This window comes from Chlamydotis macqueenii, chromosome Z (genome assembly GCF_036417535.1).
Source record: "Chlamydotis macqueenii isolate bChlMac1 chromosome Z, bChlMac1.mat, whole genome shotgun sequence".
Classification (NCBI taxonomy): Eukaryota; Metazoa; Chordata; class Aves; order Otidiformes; family Otididae; genus Chlamydotis; species Chlamydotis macqueenii.
The window spans coordinates 31,048,728-31,072,582 of record NC_141593.1 but is presented as its reverse complement, the minus strand read 5'-3'; the positions used below and the strand labels follow the sequence as shown (position 1 = coordinate 31,072,582).

Genomic DNA, 23,855 nt, shown 5'->3' with positions numbered 1-23,855 from the left:
TGTAGTATCACAGTACTCCAAAATGCATTTCTGAACCTTTTTGATTGGATATATTAAACTCATTTTGCAATATGGATATATTTCACAATATTTTTAAAAGGAGACAGAGGAAAAAAAATTAGTGTAAAAATGTAATTTGTTAGAAATAATTGTAATTTAATGGAAAATACCATTTGGCTGCTTGCTAATTCCAAAATCCATCACTGAGTTATTAGGGGAAGGGAATAGAGGCAAGCAGGGAGGAAGGAAAGACTAATGGTCGTTTTTTGTAGAACCTTTACACCACAAACTAGTTGCTTCTTTCTGCGCCTAGTGTTAATACCATTATTTCATAACCTGCTAACCTGGCAATACTGCAAGTATCAAATAAAAGAAACCTTCAGTAATTTATAAATAATTGCCATTTATTGAAGTTGTGAGTTGTGATGTTACGATTTATGCGTATTCTCCATGTTCTGCTCCTAGAAGGAGCATCAGCCAAGAACCAATAGTGATTTTATTTTTGGTTCTCTAGGGTAAATTGAGCTATGTTCTTTAACACCAAATTCCTTGATCTCATACAGTATGTACCTTTGTCTATCCTTCTGTCTAATGTTAGTTTTCCTTTTAGCACCCCAATTTTTCAATCCCTCAGTTAAAATGAAAGATATTATTAATATGCATACTGATAGGTAAACAAGCCTGACTATCTTGTACTTTATTGTTAACAGGAAGAAAAATAACCTATTCAACAGCTTAGTGAATGGATAATTGAATGTTGAAAATATTTTCTGGTTTAACAGCAAAATTATAATTATAAACATTTTAATTATACGGTCAGTCCATATTTCTAATTTGCACAGTTTACATATTTGGCTGTGAGCTCACACTTGACATAGAACTCAAAATTTTTATTTTATGGGATTTTTTTTATACATATTCCTACAATCTAAGAGGAACAAGGGGGAATACCAAGTACTTACAGTAATACTTATTATCTTTCAGTGTACTACAATGGAACTTCAGAAAGAATACTAAAATATTTATGCATCTATGGCACATATCCTGTCACCTGTACTACACTACTAAGCATAGAAGTTTGACATATATTTGAAGATTGCAAACTGAAAGCTAAGAATGTATACTAGGGAAATATTCCATGCTTAGCTTTTGTATACTAACCTTTGCCTATGCTGTTGCCCGCTCTTGAGTATTTTGCTGGATGTGCTTCTGGTCTGACATGATGTGGCTTCTCTAATAGCAGCTAGATACCAAGAATTACAGTCTTTTTGAAGAATAGTATTTTTAAAAATATAGTATTTATTGTTATTTTCTGTTTCCACTGCACTACAATTCCAATAGGTAGTACAGTAATAAACACTTTCTTAGCTCTGCCCAGGTTTGTACATTTGTGATATCGTTATTTTTCAACACTGAGAGAAAGTTAGTGGGAAAAAAAAAAATAAAAAAAAAAGCCTTGTTCAAACTCTGGAGAAAGAGTACTTTTTCATGGCATCAAGGTTAAATTAAATTTCTTATTTAGCTCTCTGAATTCTTAAGTGTATGATCATCTACTGTTCTGAGAGTCCACGACCACCCCAGGAGGGAAGCAAAGAGGTCTTGGTTACAGGAGTCATTCTATATACAATTTCAGTATATAGAAAGATAAGCTAGCACCTATTATGTAAGCCAGTGAATTTTAAAACTTATCTTCCGAACATTGATGACAAAGAACTATGCTCAAGAGTACAGATGTTCCAATGCTAGTAGGTATTTGCAGCATTCATCATCTATCTGGAGTAAAGGCTGAATACATCCTCAAAAAGAAAACATAAGAATCTTATCTTAAAATAAATAAATATACAATGATTTTGGACTTAAATTAGTGGAAATCAAGTCTGTTACTATCCCAATTGAAATGATCTCAGAAACAAAAACTAAAGATCAGTGGTTTCATAATCTGTAAACTATATGTGGAATTCCTGGAATTAACTCCTTATAACATTTGTCTGCATGTTTCTGTCTCTTAGGGACTTCTTTTAAATGCTCAGAGAAAGCTGTGAAATTGTCTGTGAATCTGATTAGTTCACATACAGATTTTCCAAACACAAAGTTATTTATTATTTGCCAGTCTCATACTTATTACATTAAGAAAAAAGCAATTTATCTGGGGGAACAGTGCCTATATCTTTGTTAACACAGCAGGACCTGTTGGTATATATTGCATGCTCCCTTTCTTGCACGGCTGCGTGTCTCCAATCAAAAGAAACTGGACTATGGGAGGAGAGAGGAAAGAAGTATTTGTGGTGCTTTGAAATATTCAATAAAAAAAGACGAGCCCCTAGATCCTGGAACTGGGAAGTGTCTCCTAGTCCTACAGATTAGATTTGTACACTAGGAATACTTTAGCACTGCTAATGGAATTAAATGCTTCCATTGAAATAATTTTACCTAGGGTATGCTTTCATAACCTTCCTGTGATACATCATACTGCAATCCAGTAGTCCATTTTGTGAGTTTTGAACTATACTTGCAAAGTGTTACTATTCATTGACAAGGAGAGCATCAGGGTTTCTCCAATTGCATTAGGCATATGCTTTCCATGACCATGACCATGATTTGAGTGTCCACCAAAGTATACCTGAAGGTGGACACTGTCCAGGTATCTTAGCAGTGGCCATCTTATTTTCTCCTTCAGCAGGTGAATCTCCATGGTTACCAACCATTGTTTAGAAAACTGAAGGCACTAGAGGGGTGTAAAACTGCTCTGGTATCCAGGCTCAAACTTCTGCCAGTGGATAACTAGCCAGTGTTGTTGGGGAGCTACTGTTCTAGACCCCTATGCTGTCTGTGCTGCAACGTGTACTGAGATGATGTTCATAGCTCCCCAGGGTGATGGATGAGGTATGAGTGAGACCTGGCCAAAGACTTGACACCACCCCACATTCCCCAGCCCCAGAAAAGGGATTTGCTCATCCCAGGCAGGAAGCATAGAAAGAGTTAGGCCACATGAGTACAGCCTTTCTGCAGCAGAGTGGAGAACTGGCCAGGCAGCCCAGGAGCTTCTAGCAGGAGCTCAGTCTGGTGGCCCAAGAGCTTTCCAAGGGCAGAGGCACAGCACTGCTGGCAGCATCTGTTATGCTGACACTGCCTGCTTCAGCAACCCCAACCCGCCGGGGCCTCTGTCCTGGCCACCTGGGGATTGGCACACCAGGTTGGTTGTAACTATGATTGTATCCAAGTGTGTGTGAGTGGGGATGTCCCCAGCATTTTACTCTGCATTCTGTTTGCTATTCCCTGTTTATGCTCTTTTTTCTTTTTCTTTTTCTTTTTCTTCTTTTTCTTTTTCTCTTTTTTCTTTTTTTCTATTTCTTTTTTTTCTATTTCTTTTTCCTTTTTATTTTTCTTTTTCTTTTGCTTTTTTCTTTTGCTTTTTCTTTTTTTTTTTCTTTTTCTTTTTCTTTTTCTTTTTCTTTTTCTTTTTCTTTTTCTTTTTCTTTTCTTTTTATTTTTTTATTTTTATTTTTATTCTGCCTTTTCTTCTGCTTTTGCTTTTGCTTTTGCTTTTTCCTGCTTTTGGTTTGCTTTCTCTTTCTCTTTCTATTTTTCTCTCTCTCCCTCCCTCTCTCTTTCTCTCTCTCTTTCTCTTTCTATAATTTTTTCTCTGTCTTTTTAATCTTGGGTATTCAGACCAACAGAATTTATTGACAAATCTCTTTGACAGTCTTATTATCAATGGTGGTTTCTCTGGATGCTCTAGAAAGAAAGTCCTTTCTAGAAGAAGACAGTTGACTGGAGAATGCTGCTTGTGTGCCTTGAACATGGCTAGTTACAACTTCTGTTTGAAGACTGAGGATGTATTAATTACAACAGTACTCTGATCAGTTGCTATTTCTTGAAAGTCAACTTCAGCATTTCTAATGTCACCATCTAACATCCTTCTTGTGGTAGTAAAACTATAATTTTTGGTGGCTACTCCAAGTTCTTCACTGACTCTCTAAATATCTTCACATTCTTTCATTCCCAGAAAAGAAGATGGAGACTCATTTTCCTTCTCATTTATCTGAGTTGTGCCTGTCCAAGTAATGCTGCTGTCAAATTAAATACTTTCTGGCTCCTTGTCAATATCACTATCAGTTGTAATCATAACTGGAAAAGTATATCCTGAGTTACTTATGTGATCTTTCTGGTGTTTATTCTTATGCTTTTCCTTTTTCTTTTTATGTATTTGATAGTATCATTTTTCATTCGTAGACTGTCTCCACACGTGGACTCCTCATCTCTTTTTTTCATTTTCTCACACTTTGTCTCACTACATGCTTGATTGTCTGAAAGGCTGTCTTCATTTTTGTAGCAATCACTGAATTTTGATAAAATTTTCTTGTAGTCGTCTTCTTTCTCTAGAGTTGTGCTATCCTTGACCGCATTGTCCAAGTAGTGAGTTTTGTACTTCCTTTTTCCAACACGCTTTTCACTTTTAATTCTACCAGTATTTCCAGAGGGTGTCCTTGACCTATTGCTTGATTAACTCCTTGACCTGCAGCTTTCATAATAAGAATAATGTCTCTCATAGAGTCTTCTCCAGCTATGCAGACCTATGATTCAGTAAAAGACTGTATAGACTAGTAACTCGTCTTGAATAGTGAGCATTAGACTGAGTTCTCCTCCTCCATAAGGATTCATAGACATCTTCAACCATGTTTTGACTACAAAAAGCAGAACCCTCCTGTTATCTACTTTAGCAGTTGGTTTTTTTTTTATAGTAACAATGACCATCTATGCTTCTTGAGCTTCTTTTACCAGGGCCTTTGATACGTGCTTATTATCTACTTATTTCTGTGGTTGTAGTGCTTTCATGACTTAGAGACTCTCTCTGGCTTTCTTGAGAAGTGTTGGTGTCATGAGTTCTCAACACCCTCTTATTTCTTGTGCTCCTGTGTATGCTACTGTCTGTTTCTGGATCATCTCCTTTTATGTTGACCTTTGCCATGATGCTGCTTTCTGTTTCTTTGGCCATGACTACCTTGACTGTGCTGTGAATAGGATTGTGGATTTGAGGATTTTCCCTTTCTGTAAAATCTGTGATTACAAGCAGAACACATTGTGTCTGTTCCTAAAGAGGGACTCCAGATCAAATCCTGTGGAGACACATCTTTTACTTTGCATTTGTTCTTGTCATCTTTCTTCTTAACTGAAGAAGATTACTTAACTGAAGGGGATGAGCAGATTTTAAACCTACTTACGTTCTCTGAGTATATGAGTATATAGAGGAGTATGGCAAAGAACTGCTTGGTTCAGTGTCACTACAACGGTGGAACTGAGTTGGCTGCTGTTTCTTCACATCACCCCTTTTCTCTTCCCTGATGGACTTCTTAGTGTCCAAATACAGCTCAACTGTTATCCTCTCAACTAATGGCTTAACACACAATAACACAATTGTCCAAAGAACAGTCACTGTCATTTAACTCAGCATTAGCCTGCAACTGAGTTTACTGTTCAGTTCTTTTCACAGCAAAGTCCACACCAGAACTTTCTGAAACCTGTAGAGGAGAACTTATGCTAGCCCTAGAGTTTCATCACCCAAGGGGGATTGATCAATACCACAGACAAACTGTGATCTAGCTCTCGAGGATATGCCTTATATGGAGATGTTGTAACAACTGATGGGTCTAAACAGTGCTCTTCATCATACAACGGAGCAGGAGAGTCATATTTCACATGCTGATCATCTGCTTCTAAGTTAAAAGGAGATGGGCCAAGAGTGATGAATTCAACTGAACTATGTTATTCTCACCTTAGGGTATGATGGTGAGGAAATCTCCAGTCATCAGGGCTGGCAAAAGAGCTATTTTCTGAAGGTCTGAGGATGTACTCCTTAAAGACGTCTTCACCACAAATTCTGTGGAAAAGAGAGTAGACAGACTGCATGCAGGGTAGGCATCCTGCTGGACCAAACAGAAATAGAACCTCTGGAACCAGTGATCTAGCTAGCCACTGTTGCCAAACTGGTGCAAGCAGATGGGGCTTTAGAATCAGGAGATGCTAATTTAGAGTCACCGGAGGTACTGCTTTTGGCTGAGATAGAGTTAAATAGTAGCTTGTATGATGCTATGTTCTGGATTTGTGATGAAAACAGTCTTAATAACACTGGGATGTTTTAGTTTTCACTGAGCAGTGCTTACACAGCCTCAAGGCCTTTTCTGCATCTCAGACAGCCCTGCCAGCCAGTAGGCTGGGGGTGCACAAGAAATTGGGAGCTGGACAGCTGGACAGCTGACCTCAATCAACCAAAGGGATATCCCATGTCATGTGACATCACACTTAGCGATAAAAGTTGTGAGAAGAAGAAGGAGGTGGGGGATGTTCAGTTATGGCATTTGTATACTCCTTAGCTGCTGAAGTAATGTTCTACAAAAGAAAGAGACAGAAAGACCATTACTCTTCCAGAGAGAAAAAAAATCTCGAAGTCTATACAAAAAAGGACTCATAACCACTGTCTTTAAAGTTAAAAAAGCCAGTATTAGCCAGCACTGAGAGAAGATCAAACAAAGAGACGACACAACACTAACTACTTTGCTTGGTTTCTCTGCAGAACACAGAAGAAATGTAGGTGTAATGAGTAAATTTTATCCCAACACAGAAAAGAAGGACTCTGAAAAATATGCAGACTTAGGAACTACATTTCTAGAAAATTGCTCTCCCCAATTAAGTAATCTCATCTGCCTTCATTAACAAGAGCAGAACTGTCTTTTCTCCTCCATTTTAAGTGGAGGTCTTCATTTGCAACACCCCCTCTTTCAGGGGCACATAGGAATCTGTAGCATCATGTATTCACAAAAGTCTTAAAACAGCAGTTCCCTTACGAATGCAGACAAGTCAGAAATACAGCAACTGACACCTCCTGTCCTGTAAAACACTGACATTCTTTCCACCATTAGAAGCTCAGCCTTGACACTGGTGTTTGTTCTTGCTGTCTTCCAAAGGACGTCTATTTGCTTATCAGTTCTACATTCCACTTTTCCTACTGATGTTGTTTCTCCCCTGTCCTGTTTTAATCTCTCAAGGTTCAGCAGCTGTTCCTGTGCTGCAGACTTTCTGCAAAGCCCTTTGGGGATAAGACATATGAGGAACTAGCTGGAAGTGGATCTTCTGGGCAATTCTCTTGGCAGTCAGCATGCTGTAGCTTCTGCTCAGTGGTTCTTCTATATTGCTTAGTGTCACAGAATTAAGACTGTGTCTCCACAGAGTAAGATATCTTGAAAATGAACAAGAAAAGCAACTGAGGGACACAGTAAGGCTTATGGTCAGAGGACAGACAGCAGTCCGATCTAGTGACTTCGGAAGCACTGGCAGAACCAGATATATGATGTTGCTGGGGTTGCTCCTGCACCAAGCTCATTACCCTGTGACATCACAGCAAGCTATGAGTTCTGCTGACTCCAGGGTCAGTTGCTACTAGTATGTAATGTGCTGCGATTTATCTGATCTGTACATGCAATGAGTAATTTTTAAATTGTTCAAGCAATTCCAGGTCTCTGTTTCACGTTAAAACCAGACTCTGAATTGTTGGAAGTTTTAAGTGGAACTTGAATCATACTGGCATACCTGAAGACTGCAGGCAGCACTTGTTCTGTCTTCCCAATACTTAAATGACTCTTTTGAAGTGGTTCCTTAAGATTTTGATTAACATCCTCTGAGGCACATTTCCAAAACAGACCAACCTTTACGTATCAAAAATATTAGAACGGTTAGTTCCATCCTTTAAGGAAAAAAAAAAACAAACCAAGTATTTAACCTTAAGTACCAGTCTCAAAGTTCTGCTGGGCCTGTACAGTTCATATGCCCTCTACTTCTGCTTTACTGGGCCAACAATGCTGGCTGCTATTGGTGGACCACATATAGAAACTGTTGGCCTAGGTGACCTTCAGAGGTACTTTCCGCTTTAAGTTAGTCAATGGTTTTATAACTAGCAGAAACAGCCAGATGTCATTCCTATGCATGTCCTCAGGTATGCAGTGCCTTTTTTTCTAGTCAGACTGTCCACTGTGCTTAGCCATAAATCTAAGTTATTTTAGGTATCAATATTATACTCAGGCATTATGAGTTGGTGGAAATGAGTGACTAAATTACTTATGCAAAAGTCATTAAGCCATCTTTTGCAGGAAGCCCAGGAGCAGGTTGTGACCACGTGCTGAATGCTGGGAAAAAAGTGTGCTGTACAAACACACAAAACATACACACAGGGACAGGCACACACATGAGTGGACAGAAAAGTGATGGGTTTGTGCCCGGCAAAGAATACATCTAAAAGGGTATATTCCATTTTGTGTGCAATCTGTCCTGAAATAGCCCTCCATGCAAAGATCACTGCAATGGCAGAGAGTTTGAAAAAGTCACAAGAAGCAGTTTCCTGACACTTATTTTTCTAAATAGTCATAGAAACCCAATTCTCTCATCTTTTCAGTGAAAAAGATTATACAATGCTATAGAAACATACGAGTTTCTTGAATTTCTATTCTGTTTGAAAAATATTTGGTTTTCCTTTGATAGGGACAACGGTAACTACTACTGAAGCCTGTGATTTCTCTGTTTTTAGAATTATTTTTAAGAAGTGATTTAATATATATTTTTTATTATATCAATTGGTGTAATTTATATAAATTTGTCAACTTAACAAATTAGTGTACAAAGCTTTTCAACCAGCATTTACAAACATCCTTTTATAGTTTGGACAGCTGGATTTTTGGTGACATATTTGATGTACTGTATAAATGATGACATTTACAACAAAAACTTGTGCATTCAACCTCTATTTGACTGTATTTCATAACTGAGTAGTTAAATGGTCAGTATGCATAATTTAACAGAAACAAAATGATTTTGTGACATCCAGCTTTTACCTACGTTGCTTTTATATAAATAAGAGGTTTCCATCTTGCAGGAATTTATAGTTGATTCTTCAATGAAGTCAATAAAATGTTGAATGCATCACTTTTAGTTATCCTGTCATATTAATTGTTGGGTACAATGATTTAGGTTTATTTTTCTGATAAAACAAAGATCTAAAAAAGATATAGACCACAAATGTGCATTTATTTAAGTCAAAATATTAGATAATACAAAGACCATCTGGTAACATCATTGCTAGGTAAATGAATGTTTTTTTTTTCCTTCAAGTGCAACTGTATATAAAATGATGCATCTTCCTTCTTATAGTTTCTTTTGACCAGAAGAAGAAGTTAGTCAAATCTATGGTGGAAATATTTTTATGTAATAAATAAAAGAAATATTTTGTAGTAAGAGTAGAAACAGAGCAGTCATGAAACTTCATGAAATTTTAAAGAGGTTGCAAAGTATGAATAGCTAATGGCAAAATATAAAATAAATAAAAATAAATAACCTTTAACTATGGTGACTTCTGTGGAAGATATAAAATTAAAATGAGAATTACTAAAACCCAATTTGCACAACTTCTAATTAAAACAGAATCAATAAGACTACAACAAATCCAAAACTATAATACAATTTATTTTATAATTAATGTGTCATCTTCAACTTCTAATCTGAAATATTAGTGTCTCTTTTTTCTGAGGTCACTGTTCCACTTAAGATCTTAAAGGTCTTTTAATTATTTCATTCTTTTTATAATCTTCTGGTAGTTATCATCCTTCCGTGAAAGAAGGTGCTTTTTTGTTAAAATTAGGTTTTTTTTCAGATTGAGTGCAAATAACTACATGACTGAAGCATTTTTTATGTTACTATTTTTTAAAGTTTATTCTCAGTCCCCTCATAGATAACTTTCCACCTCTGTTACTTGGCCTTTTAAGAGCCTTTCTGATCCAATATTAATGCAAATTACATTGTCATGTTTTGTGACTTTTCTACACTTATCACTCAGCTATAGCCTAGATTCATAGATTTTTTTTTTTTAAATTTCTTTTTCAGTCACTAATGGATTTGCAGCTAACCTCTGGCTCCAGCCATGGTCAGTTGCCTTCAGTATCATTGATGTATGCATTGTGCTGATAAGTACTGTGGTTCATTTTCCTCTTGGGTAAGCACAGTTAAAAAAATAAGGAGGGGTGGGGGGGAGAGAGAGAGACAAACTCTCAGACTAATTACCTTATCCTGAGACAGGGATGGCAAAACACACTTGATTGCTTTCTAACCTTCAGTACTGTGTAATGAAATATGGCTGCTTCAGGACAAAAAATGTGTGATAGTTTCTTGTGTTTTAATGTTATTTCACTGAATTCCTCAAAACTGGATTTAATTCAGCATTATCAGTGTGATAATATTTTAATTAAAGGGCAAATCTTGGCCTAATTATGGATTCTTTCCCCACATCAAAAGAACTAATATGCTCAGTGTCATCATTTCATATTACATTTTAATTTGTTAGTTCATCAGTGTGAACTGAGTATCTTAATATGTAAAGAATCACTCGTCATGATTCAGTGATCTAACAAAGCTTGTTGAGAGGTGAAGTGATTAGTAAAAAGAAAGAAGATTTCAACCTTATGGAACATATTAGAAATAAATTTTGTATGCAAGAGTACTTGTTTCCTATAGGAATACAGGAAAGACTGTTCCTCTGATATGTACTTGGCTGTATCACATACAATTTTGTCTATTTATTGGTCTGAAAAGGAAGAAAAGCAACAAAAGTTTTAATTCCTTACTAGAGAGATTTTAATTCAGCGATAGTAGTTGGTGCTGTATGACAAGTAAAGATTTTGTGATTTTTATTACATACTGATCATTAAGATCCAAGGTAGACCTGGACAGATAAATGGATAAACTCAGAAATTACATATATCTCAAATTGCTCCAAGAAATGGCTATCTGTATATCTGCATGTTTACATAGTTTCCGTCATCAGTATGCCGTAATTTCTTTATCTGGAGCTGAAAAGTAAAAAAGGGAAATGAATCAACCAAGCTGGAGAAATATATTGATATGTAGCTGATTGAAACTCAGAAGAGATTTGAATAGGGATAGTCATACTTTTCTACCATAGTTTGATTTTAAGAAAAAGCATACCTATTTTTTCCTTATCTTGCTACAAAATTCCTGTAGGTATCTCTAAAAATCTGTCTGTTGTTAGAGTTTTGCTATATTATAAGCATTTGCTACATCATGTCATCTGTTGACATCATAAATAACTCACAGTTAGTTTTATGGCTTGCTTCATCTGCAGATGTATTTAGAGTGTAAAAAAAATAAGTGTTCGAGAAACATCAGCATTCTAGAGATACTATTTCCAGAGTCAGAATTTAGAGATCTTGGAATGCATATCTCATTCATTTGCCTTTCATTTTTGTTTGCATCATCTGCAAATGTAAAGTTGGCTTTGTTTATTTTAAGATTGACAAATAAACTGAGTTACAATAACGTTTTACAAACACTGTGTTGGCATTAGCATTAGATTTTGGACCAGGCTTTTGAAGTTACTCTTCTGAGTGTCTCCACTGATCAGGCTTTGGTTCACTTTGTGTCCTGGGTCTGCCAATGGGATACCTTCCAGATGAAACTGAAATGGAAAATCTACTTGAGGAGTGCACATAGTATGACCCAACTGTTAGTGGGCCTTCATTGCTAAGTGATAGACAGGACTTAATCTCAGTGAAAACCTTTGAATCACATACAGTTTGGATGCTGGGCCTCAGCACAGACTGGGGACTACCTCAGCCTTTTACCACATGGCCTTTAATATGTCTGTGTTGCACCAGTTTTCAGTGATTGAATTTGAATCTTGAATACTGAAATCTGACTTTTGAGTCTCTGAATGGTTCCTTCAGGTCTTCTGTACATTTTTGTGGAGACCTAGGCAGCGAAATTCACAAACACCACACTGAGAAATTACCTGTGCCTGGATCGTAAGTAATGATAAGGACAAAAGTATTTTTTACACAATATTTTCTCCAGTCTTTCAGTAACTTTCCAACTGATGTAAATGAGTATTTTCTTCAGTTTTGTTTTGCTTTGAGCTCTCTTTCAAAAATTCTGGAGGCTTTTCTCCTAGTCAGGGTCATTCCTTTATACCAACACATAGCAATGATAGTCACACCTCCCTCCCATTCCAGCTTGAGCTAAGTAGAGCACATTCACTCATGATATGATAAAGCTGTCCCCATTCTTTATTTCTTCTGATGGAACTCAAAAGCACATATGGTTTGTTTTCAATATGAGGAGAAAAGTGGGAGATGTTGACAGCTGTGGACTGAGGTTATGATCAGCCTTCCCTACACAAACTGTAAAAAAAAAAAAAAACAAAAATCTATATGCTCAAAGAAGAAAGGTGGAATGAGTGTGACTCCCTAGCCTACTGCTTATTTCAGTGGATAGAAACCCTGATTTTCAGGATCTCTCTGCATCTTTGTGTCAGGACATCTTTCCTAATCTATTTGAAATTTTTCTGAGAAATTCTGCCTTCTCACAGCATCTATTTTTTTCTGGTACAGATTGCAGTTTAAAAGTCACAATGCAGCTAATTGAAAGCCCTGTTATAAGGCTCATCTCATTAAATACTGAAATGCAAGCACCTCCCAAGTGAAATGTGGCAGCTGTTAAACAGTGAACAGCAATACTGCACCACAGCTCAGGACAGTGAAAAAGAACATTGTATCTAATTGAAACTGCAGGAGAATTGTTAGTAGACAGAATGCAATTATCCAAACTGGAAACTGTCCAAAATCCTAGGGTTAACATACATGCCTTTTCCTCGTTTCTTAATGCTGGGGGAGAGGCTGTAACTGTTTTGTGTTAATGTGTAAATCAAAGAATTCCACTTTTTGTTTCAAACCAAAAGAAAATCATCTTTGGAAGAAAGTATGCTATGTTACAGGATCAGAATAAAGCTAACTCAGCAGAAGTGTCATCAGTTTACCTCCTTCAGGACAATTGTGCTTTTGGGTCTCTTAAGTTGTGTTCTGCACAAACCCTGAACTCAAAGTCAGTGTGCTGGCTCAGAAACACAACAGTTCTTGAAGACTGGTTTTACAGGATGGTGTAGCATGAAAAGCAAGCATTGGTTAGAAGGCACTCTTCCTTGCAACATGATGCTATTATGTGGTGGTGTTGGGATATTTTGGCAGCCTTTTTTTCCCCTTGCCATTTACTTATATCACCACTTATATGTTTGCTGAAACAAGGTTTTTGGTCAATTATATACCGTATGCTCCTTCGAGTAAAAAGTTTCTAAACAGTTTTTCTTTTTAGATTCATTAACATAATGAATCACTTTTATTTCATCTGCAATGGGTTCCTCCCTGTCCTTCCTATATGCTGTGTTAAACAATACAAACTTCCTATCCCACTGATATTAATGATTTGTCAAGATTCATTCAGATTGAGAAAAAGCATCCCTTGAAATTTATCACCTTCAATCTACAATTCTACAGGAAGGAAAGCATTTGAAACTAGGAGATGGAGTAGAAAATTCCATTTCCCTTAGAAGACTGAGACTATTGCCTCTGAAATACTTGATCAGAAGGAAATAACACTAAAACTAGAAAGATAAAAGGTAACTGCACAGTGGAAAAACTTTTTAATGTGTTGTACATTGTTAGGAAAGTTAAAACAAAAAGTCCAAACTAGTTGATGAGATAGTTCCTGTCAAGTCATTCCAGGTTAATGGAAAAACAGAAGATGCAAATAACAAAAAACACAATCACAAAAAAGGGTCATGCTTTTATTGATGAAGATACTACATGGTTACATAGCTATTTTACTGAAGTTGAGAGGCTGGAGAAAGATTGCAACTCTAAATGGTTAAAACTATCTGTAGAGAAGGGACAGATGAGAGAAGGATGCAAGTAAAGCTTTCAGTGTACTTTTTTTTTGATACAACAGAGTGGTATAAACACATGGAAATGCCTAACAGAAATGTTTGAAGTAGTTGAACTATCTCTAAATGTACGGAAAATGGTAAGACTTAAGGGGAAATAAGTATGTTTACTCACTCGTCATTGTCATAATCTTATATTTTTGGTAAATTTTAGTACTAATAAACAGCCTTCCCTTAGGTAGTGTTGACTATTTAATAGGGCAGCTTCCAGAAAAACTAAAAGTGAGATAGACAAGCTGAGATAATAACAGATAGTTCTTGGGAATATTGATGCTAGTTCTATGCTAAACGTTAGTATGTTGTGCAGCTCTTTTTGGAAACACGTTGTGACTTGAGATCTAGACTTGAAAACAGAGGTTGTTAAAGGACTGAAGTGATGCTGCGAAGGTGGTTGAGTAACTGTATCAGAAGTTAACAATGAGTTTACCATGGTGAAAGACAGAGGACAAATGACATCATAGCTTGAATTTGTTTAGTGGATGAACAATGCTGTCCAGGCCTGTTGTGCATGATTTTGTTGAGAAGACTATACAACAAGTTTACATAAAAGGAAAATGTAAAATACATCCAATAGAGAAAAAACAAAAATAAAGATGATGGATAGATATTAGTATCTGTAGATATCTGTAGAAATATTCCTCCTTTTGTATTTTATGTTCTGTGTCTTGTACAGAAAACATTTTCCCTGGTAAAAAAAAAAAAAGAAATCAAAGACAAATATTACTTTTCCATCCATGTAATGGTATAGTGGTGTAACACATTAATGTCAATGTTGCAGGCTGATAACATGGTACAATTACCATTTTTTCACTCACAGGTGCAATTCAGCTGCCAGAACTAATACAGATCCCTTAGATAGATTCTGACCCCCTCCCCCTATCAAAGATTCTAATACTCTTTCATGAATTAATATAAAGCAGTCTGGGCATGATTCTCACACTGCTGTCATTGCACATTGGTAGAACTGCTGTCTTAGGCTGTAGCAGAGTCCTGAAGTGATTTTGAAAGAATAATGTTAAGAAGACATCCTTTTAGGAATATGATGTAATGTGTATATGATGAAGAGCTATTGCATTTATTAGGCTATTATCACTATAATGATCAAGAATACCTCTATTTCGTATCTATAATAACAGAATGGGAGTCAAGTATAACATGATCATGCAGAAAATTTTTACATATTCTTTTAGAATAACTGTTCTGGAGTTGAAACATTCACTGTTGCTTAAGTTTTCTGTCTCTTTGTGGTTAAGAAATTCTTCACAAACTGTAAGACAAGTAAATAACCTCAGTGATTTGTGCCCAGTCTACATGCTTCATTGAACTTACTCACCTCTGGACTATCAATTTTCAAGCCTAAGTGTTCAAATTTATGCTGAAATAGCAAAATAGGATCAAATTTCTGTAAAATTCTACTAATAAGGCTTGTGAATGAAAATACAATCCATTTTATGGATCTGACAATAATGGAAAATGTTGGAATTAGACAACAAACATTTTTTTCAATGTTGCTGAGGCAGAAGAATTAAAGTACTCCTTGCACTTAAAATCAAGACTCTCAGAAACCAAACATACTGAATGTAAATTACGTTGCTTGTTTATTTTATACTACAAAACAGTCGCACAAATCTTGTCTATGGGTATCAGGGCTACTTCTTCATGCCTGTAAACTTAATTCAGGGTATTTCCAAGACTTCCAAACAGTTTACTCTTTTTATAAGAGTAAAAATAATGAAGTCAGTATTTTACCCAGCTTTCTTATTCTGATACAAAACTGAAGGTGTAATAGCTTTGACTGAATGTAAAATACTTGTATTAGATAATAAGTAGTTAAGTAGGAAGAGAAAGATCATGCATCTTCTGCGCTTCGAAGATCTATTAACATTTAAAAATTATCATTTAGTGGTAACATATGAAGAAGATTTTAAAGATTAATATGCTGTGACTACAAGTGATTCATTTCAGTCTTAATTCTACATCCAGCTAGACAATACTTAAGAAATCAAATTCTACTCTCCTGTGTACTGTGTTACATAAGGAAAATCACTTACACAGATATGAAATTACTCATGATACAATGAGAATTTCCGGATGGTGTCCCAAGACAGTATTTTTAATATATTTTCTTCTTTTTTTTTTCCTCTGTTATGAATTAACAATGTGTTTATGGGCCCATGTCTTGGAAAACACTTATTTATTTATTTTCATTATGTAGGTGTTTGTAAGCTGTGCATTTTATCTGTTGATACCACTTCATTCTCCTCTTGAAGAAAGATTTTGGTATACAAAATAACTCTTCAGTTTACTGCCTATATTCTAAACCCCCTTGCTTTTCTGATGTGTGTATTTACCTATAATTGACAAGCTGTTGCAAGGAATTAGGTATTTGCTAGCTAGCTAGCCTTTGCTACAAAGATCCTGGAAGGCAAACTGAAATACCACACACTTTTTTTTTATCTAGAAATTACTAATAAATCAATATGAAACAAATATTCATAGATTAAAGGTTAAATTCTTTAAGTCTTTTGACAGTAATTGAATGTATTTTCAAGAGAGGTTTAATTTTGATAGAGATTCATTTTTTTTCTTTACATTTCATCACCATTTGCTTCAGATAGTAAATATTTCATACTGCTGACTGACACTTAAGAGTCGGCACAAGTAAGTATACAACAGTCACATCTAGTTTAAAGGCCTCCAGCTGCAACTTTATTAAGAAATACCATTCTATAAATAAAACTAATGTTTATCCAGTGGCTTTATATCCATGGAAGCAATATGCACACACACATCATCATCAGAACTGCAATAGCTGAGACTGTAAGTCTCCCATCAGTCCTAGTCCCAAAAGAAGGATCAGATGCTCTTGATTAAGATGCCTCCATAATAAATCTCAGAATAGCTGTTGATGTCATTAACATCTGTCTAGTCATGGAAACACCTCTTTAATTTTGAACTCCAAGTTAAGGCTTGCAGATTGTATTTTCAAAGGAATTAGCATGCTTGGAAAAGCACCTGAACACCTAACCTACACAGGTGCTCTTAGAAATCATTTTGATTAGAGTTAGATGATTAAGTGTTTTGGCAAAACTACATCTATCTTTAACATACTGAAATACTTTTCAAAAATCTTAGGGCTTAGCCATCTTTAATAACATAATGAAGAAAAGGTGTAAGACAAACCCAGACAAAAATATGCCTCAGGACAGAAATACACTGTCCAGAATAGCTTTTTTTGTTTTCTACATGATATAAATCATGGACATATGATGAGTAAGGAATAGGCCTTGGAGTTCAGAGCATGACAAGTCTGCTATTCAAAGAAAATATTTTTGCTTACTGCAAATACATTGATTATTCAAAACACTGAGTGTTCTTTGAAGAAAAAAGTTGCTATGTCCTTTTTTTCTGGTTCTGCGCATCATGAAAGCAGCAGAAGTAGGTAGTAGCTCAAACACAGTTTAATGCTTGAACAGATGAAGTGAGAAGATTATTTTCTGTTCATGTGTGAAGTGGGTGGAGAGCTCCCCTCAGATTTCATTCACAAATCTCCCCAAAAATCAAGTAAGTGATGTTGAAATTCATCAATCAGGGGTTACCGTAAAGCATTTGAAAGAATCGTAAAAGGTTAAGCTATTTGTGCCCATTGGCAAATGCTATATTAATGCAAAATTTTATTTCTTTGTTCAAATATTTATTGCCTTAAGGTGTTCTTTGAGTGAATCAAGTCACTTTACCATTTCAGAGAGAAATCATGCATTTTCTCTGCTTACTTTCATCATTGTAACATATCAAATCCAGTGACCTTATTCTTAATTGACGCTAATGTAAATAAGGTAAGAAAGAATTAATTCACAATGGTCAAATATCACACAGGTCACTCAGCTGCTGCCAAGAAATCAGTTTGTTTTCTTAAATGATCAATAAAAGCTCCAAACACATCTTTGATCTCTATTTAGGTTCAATGTATAGATCTTTGTTTCTGGAATTCTTATAAACATTAGTCCTTGAAGTAAAACATTATTTAGCTGCAGGTCTAGGAAAACTGACATGGGGTAGAGGAGGTTGGATTATTATTAAAAGCCAACTACTAAGTTATCTGGAAGGACTATTGTCCAATACCTCTGATTTTAAATGATAAAGGAACACAATAGAAAAGTTGATATTTTGAGGAATGGATTAGGAAGGGTAGCAGAAGGGAATAACTGTTTCATGAGGAAATACATCACTTAGCTGACAAACAGATATCACCTTGGTGAGGTGCCACACAAGGATGTGACTGGTTTGCCTGTACTCAAGAATAAGCACTTGGTGCTCTGTCGCATATTTATTATCCTGCGAATAACATCCTGAATTTAGGTATTTGCTGTGTGAAGAAACTCTTTTAATTTGTTTTTTTTTTCAAATGCTATGAATTAGACACTTTGAAATAGTCCTATGTGTTTTCACTGATCCTTACAATTCTTAACTTAAAAAAAAAGTGCATGGGTTATTGAATCTAAAGAATTCAGTAGCTTTTCCTTTCACATCAAAGATACGCCCCCTGCTTCTAAACTCAGTTAAAGAATACTTGCAGAATATGATTTACTCTTTCTCATGCCCTCCATATAGATATTGATCAGTAAAACCCCCTTGAAACATTTCAACAAATCTAACAAGTGACAAGATCAGTCACTGCTCTTAAAGGTGAGCTGTGGAAGGTTTTTAGAGTGTCTATATGACTCAATTAGTTTCAAAAGGAGGAAAACAATAATTTAGATGAAGGTCACTGCTAATTAGAAATTTAACCTTGCAAAGTTTAAAAGTGTAAATAACCCACAGAAGTGTAATTCAGTTTCTGAAGTAAATTAATTGAAAGTCTAACTAACATGAACACAGACTGGAATAAATTTGTACATTCTGAGCCCTTGGTTAGATCTGGTTATTTTTTGTTTGTTTGCTTGCTTGTTTGTTTTTGTTTGGTTGGTTTTTTTTGTTTTGTTTTTTTTTTTGGTCAGAGGAACTGGAATTCTCAATATCTGCTTAGGCCAACAGCTGCATGTATACAGCAGTAATAAGCCATGTAGTCAGCCATGTCCTAAACTGACTATATATACCTCTGGTGTAATTCCTGACTGCAATTCTTACTTGCCCGTATTTCCAATAATATATTTGAAAAATCTTGATTCCAAATCACTTTCAAGTATTCATTATTTATACAGTTAAATTTCTTAAGAAAAGTTTCTTCCTCTGTCCCCATAAAGTGAAATATCCTTCCTAGGGGCAATTAATTTTCTCCTGTTTGGACACTTAAAATTCAACATTTCTAGTTATCGCAGGGCTAAACCCAAGATCTTCAAGGACTAGTATGGTAGATTTAAACCTCTTAATAGTATCTGCTGTTATTCAGAGACCTTGCACCCCTTAAAATTTCACGCTTACAACAACCTTAAGTTTTTCTGAATAGAAGCATTTGGAATACTTATGTGAACATTTGGTACATGGGTTTCGTGCTAGGGGTGCATATTATGCCTGTACTGATTGGTGAGAAAACAGGTGAGAAAAAGTGACAAACAGAGCTTTTGAAAATTTTCCTCTTCAATGCATGAAGATCTTAACATGTGCACATTACAGTTGTTAGTATAGATATTACATGTGGTCAGACCACTAGTGAATAAAGTGCCAATTCTCAAATCAATGTGATTAAGCTTTCATACTTTATTATGCAGTGTTGCCAAGTTCTGCAATGGCATTTAAAAATTCTACATATGAACAATTTTGTTGCAATAAAATTGTTCATATATATATATATATATATATATATATATGTATATTCACATATATTCACAGCAGTGTGTCCAGGTGGCGAAAAAGGCCAATAGCATTCTGGCTTGCATCAGGAACAGGAGTAGCAAAGTGACTGTGCCCCTGTACTCAGCACTGGTGAGGCCACATCTCGAATACTCTGTGCAGTTTTGGGCCCCTCAGTACAAGAAGTTGCTGGAGCTTGTCCAGAGAAGGGCAACAAAGCTGGTGAGGGGTCTGGAGAACAAGTCTTATGAGGAGGGGCTGAGGGAACTGGGATTGTTTAGTTTGGAGAAGAGAAGGCTAAGGGGAGACCTCATCACTCTCTACAACTACCTAAAAGGAGGTTGTAGGGAGGTGGGCGTTGGTCTCTTCTCCCAAGTAACTACTGATAGGATGAGAGGAAATGGCCTCACGTTGTGGCAGGGGGGGTTTAGGTTGAATATTAGGAAACACTACTGAAAGAGTCATCAGGCTGGAACAGGCTGCCCAAGGAAGTGGTGGAATCACCATCCCTGGAGGTGTTCAAAGAACGTGTAGATGTGGCACTTCGGGACATGGTTTATTAGGCACGGTAGTGTCTGGTTGATAATTGGACTTGATGATCTTGGAGGTCTCTTCCAACCTTAAGATTCTATGATTTGAATAATATCAAGGGCTAACATGTAGGAACACTAAAGTTAATGTGGATAGCCTACTCTCATTATTATTATCTAATTATTATTACTTGAGTCCTAATTTTCCAAAAATACAGAGAAAATACCTGAGCCAATTTATAATATTTGCTAGAATGTTTTATGCAGCCTTGCAAACAATACATGTAAGTGCTTTATATTATAGACTTTTTACTTGGGTTGGTCTTTAAATGATATTAAAATCCATACACTAATTCAAGTCTGAGAACATGTTTCAAGAATTACAAAGATATATATTTGGAAATGGTGACTTATAGTACAAAATTTGAATTCTGCATCTTTTCAGACTTTCACTTATGAAATAATTTAAACATTAAATTATGAAAACTGCAATTAAAATATTCTCTGATACGATTTGAAATAGACTTGCAAGGAAATTCAGAAACATCAGGTAAATTTAAAAAGAGGAAGGAAAGAACAGCAGAAGTGCATTTCCACTTTTTTTCCTAGTTGTTCTTTTCAGGTATGTATCGGGTATTGCAATCTTTATGAGTCATAATTCTTTCTGACTACTTCTATCAACAAACATAACTCTGTGTATGCTTAAAATTGTGGCAATTGCCAATGACTCTTACTACCAGTAATATCAAATGCTTGTTATTTTTTTTTTCAGATCTCTGTCCTGAGACACAACAGGATGTGGCTCGGAGAAGAGTAAGTTAAAAAATTCCTTGTCCTTGATATTTTTAATATTTGATATAATATGTGATATTATAATTTTCATTATAACAGCAACTAGACACTGTATCTTGAGCTTCAAGAACCTATTTATCCATGAATTCTAAAAATCTGTTATCCATTAATTCTAAGAATCGTAAGCCGCTCCCACTGAGTCCTGTTTACGAAGTCCTACACTGTTTGTTCAGACTTGACTTTGATTTCAGTAAGAACTTTCCCTAACTAATACTTTAGAGTGCATTGAATTTAAACATTAACAGTTTTAGTAAATTAGTATCAAATGTTTAACTAGCTGTGTTTCTCATGATTTCCTAAAGTTTTATTAATAGAGAAACATCCTAGCTGATTTTCTTGTTTCAAGTAACTTTCCTGTTGAAAATATACCCAAAGGAAGATGAGCTATTGTTACAAAACAAAGTCAATTATAAAGTACACTTATCTGTATCTTTTCATTTATATACGTCTTTCACACATAAAAACCATATAAAAATATTTTTATATGTTTAACTACCTGTTAAGCACTTCTTTCTCCATATTTGAAACATCCATCTTCTCTGTAGTACTTGGAAAGTTGTTTGTTGTTGCAAAAAAAAAAATTACAGAGGTCTGATATACAGTTTATGTCTCTCTTCACATAGCATACTTGATGAGCTTTAAAACTAAAGCATTTTTTATGTCCACATTTTGTATTGTTATGCTTTATCCCAATAGCAGCAGGTTCTCATGCCAGTGACTCAATGGCACAACTCTAGCGGAAATGAACAGTATATATTAACTGCTTGGTACCGAGGGAATGACTAGCAGTAGAGTCTTTGTTATGTCAAGTTTCTGCTGAGTCAAGAAGTTGTCATGCTGTTTTTCAACAGCAAAATTAGTGCAATGTAAGTAATAATGATTTGCAAGTGGTATGATGTTACATTACAAAGCTGGCTTCTAATACTTATTTCTATTTGTTCATGATACTGCAAGTGTGTTTGAGTCAAAAAGTAAAGTTACTATAGTCCTGCAGTTATAAAGGAGAACATGAGTGCACTTGGAATTTTGCCTTTGGTTTCATGTGTTTAGGACTTGGATTTTAGAACAAAGATTAATCCAGTCCCTAAAGAAACAGAAGTTCACTAGCCAGGAAAAAGAATCTTGTTTCAACGAACACATAAAAAAAAAAAAAAGATGAAATGAGTTGAAGGTAGGAGCAATACTAGCAGTAGATCATCTATGATCCTCTATGCTTGGCTCCTAGGAAAATCTTTCATTTTTCCTTTCCCCAAATATAAGCATGATTTCCTACAGTCACTGAAATCATCCTAGAATCATAGAATCATTGAATATAGAATAGTTTGGGGTGGAAGGGACCTTTAAAGCTCGTCTAGTACAGCCCCCCTGCAAGGAGCAGGGACATCTTCAACTAGATCAGGTTGCTCAGAGCCCTGTCCAACCTGGCCTTCAACATTTCCAGGGCCATCTACCACCTCTCTGGCCAACCTGTTCCAGTGTTTCACCACCCTCATTGTATAAAAAAAAAAATTGTCCTATCACAACAGGGTCTGCAAGAGAGTTTCTCCCCATCTTTCCTATAAGGCCCCTTGAGGTACTGGAAGGCTGCTATAAGGTCTTCCCAGAGCCTTCCCTTCTCCAGGCTGAAGACCCCCAACTCTCTCAGCCTGTCCTCATAGAAGAGGTGCTCCAGCCCTCTTATCATCTGCATGGCCTTCCTCTGGACTCACTCCAACAAGGTCCTTCTAATGTTGGGGGCTCCAGAGCTGGGTGCAGTCTCCAGGTGGGGTCTCACCAGGGCACAGTAGAGGGGCAGAACCACTTCCCTCAACCAGCTGGCTACACTTCTTTTGATGCAGCCCAGGATGCAGTTTTCTTTCTGGGCTGCAAGCACACAGAAAGCTCATGTTGAGTTTCTTATCCACCAGTACCTCCAAGTGCTTCTCTCAGGGCTGCCCTCGGTCCATTCTCATCCCAGCCTGTATTTATTTTTGGGATTGCCTCCACCCATGTACAGGACCTTGCATGTGGCCTTGTTGAACTCCAGTTCAATTCAATTGTTGCAGTTCCATTCCATTCAGCAGAGTGGTATTAATTCTCATCATCTCACTGCTTGAACATAAATCTTTATTGCTTCAATTAATGAGTTTCGTTTTTCCCTTCCTTTGATGTGTTTTGTGAGAATACACTGTATTTCGAGTCACATTAGCAGGGCAATCTAAGAGACACTTGGCATAAACCTTTCAGTTTTGAAGCTATGCTGCTTTCAAGCCTACTGAGAAATTGGCATCATACTCAATTCACAAATGTCTTTTTTGTTCAGAAGCTATTCTTTTACTATCCACAGTTGTATCCTAATAATGCCTCAAGATATTTTCACTAGATAGGCAGAGACAAAGTTCTAATGGGAAGAAGCAAGCCAATGCAGTTTTCTTTCCTTAAATTTATTACATTGCAAACATTAGGTGATTCATAAGCAAAGTCTGAACCACAAATTTAAATGTAAGAAGGATAACTGATCTTTTCCTAAATGAAAATATTTTCAGAGAGAAGACTCTAGGAATGCAGTTTAACTTCATACAGTTGCAAGTAACGCAAGACATTTCTGGCAAATTAGGAAGAAGAAGATACAGCGAACAGAAAAATGTGACTGTTATGTCCTAAACCCAGTATTTTGATGCAAAATACAGCAGAATGTTTATGTCTTACTACCTTTTATCCGTTCCAGATTTGTACTACATTTGTATTCATAGAACAGAATCATAGAATCATTTAGACTGGAAAAGACCCTTAAGATCATCGAGTTCAACTGTTAACCTAACACTGCCCAGTTGACCACTAAACCATGTCCATAGGCATCACTTATACTGCTATTG

The 23,855-nt window shown here is 36.1% G+C and overlaps 1 long non-coding RNA gene and 1 pseudogene across 1 annotated transcript in view; one reads left to right on the top strand and one right to left on the bottom strand.

Moving 5' to 3' along the window:
- Nucleotides 1-23,855, top strand: part of LOC147596299 (uncharacterized) — a 562,863-nt gene that overhangs the window by 434,767 nt on the left and 104,241 nt on the right. Inside the window, exon 4 of the long non-coding RNA XR_015261405.1 lies at nt 20,921-20,961. This is a non-coding gene — a long non-coding RNA (uncharacterized LOC147596299). The remainder of the gene's footprint in view (nt 1-20,920; nt 20,962-23,855) is intronic.
- LOC104484910 (E3 ubiquitin-protein ligase Topors-like) lies at nt 3,977-13,950 on the bottom strand (annotated as a pseudogene).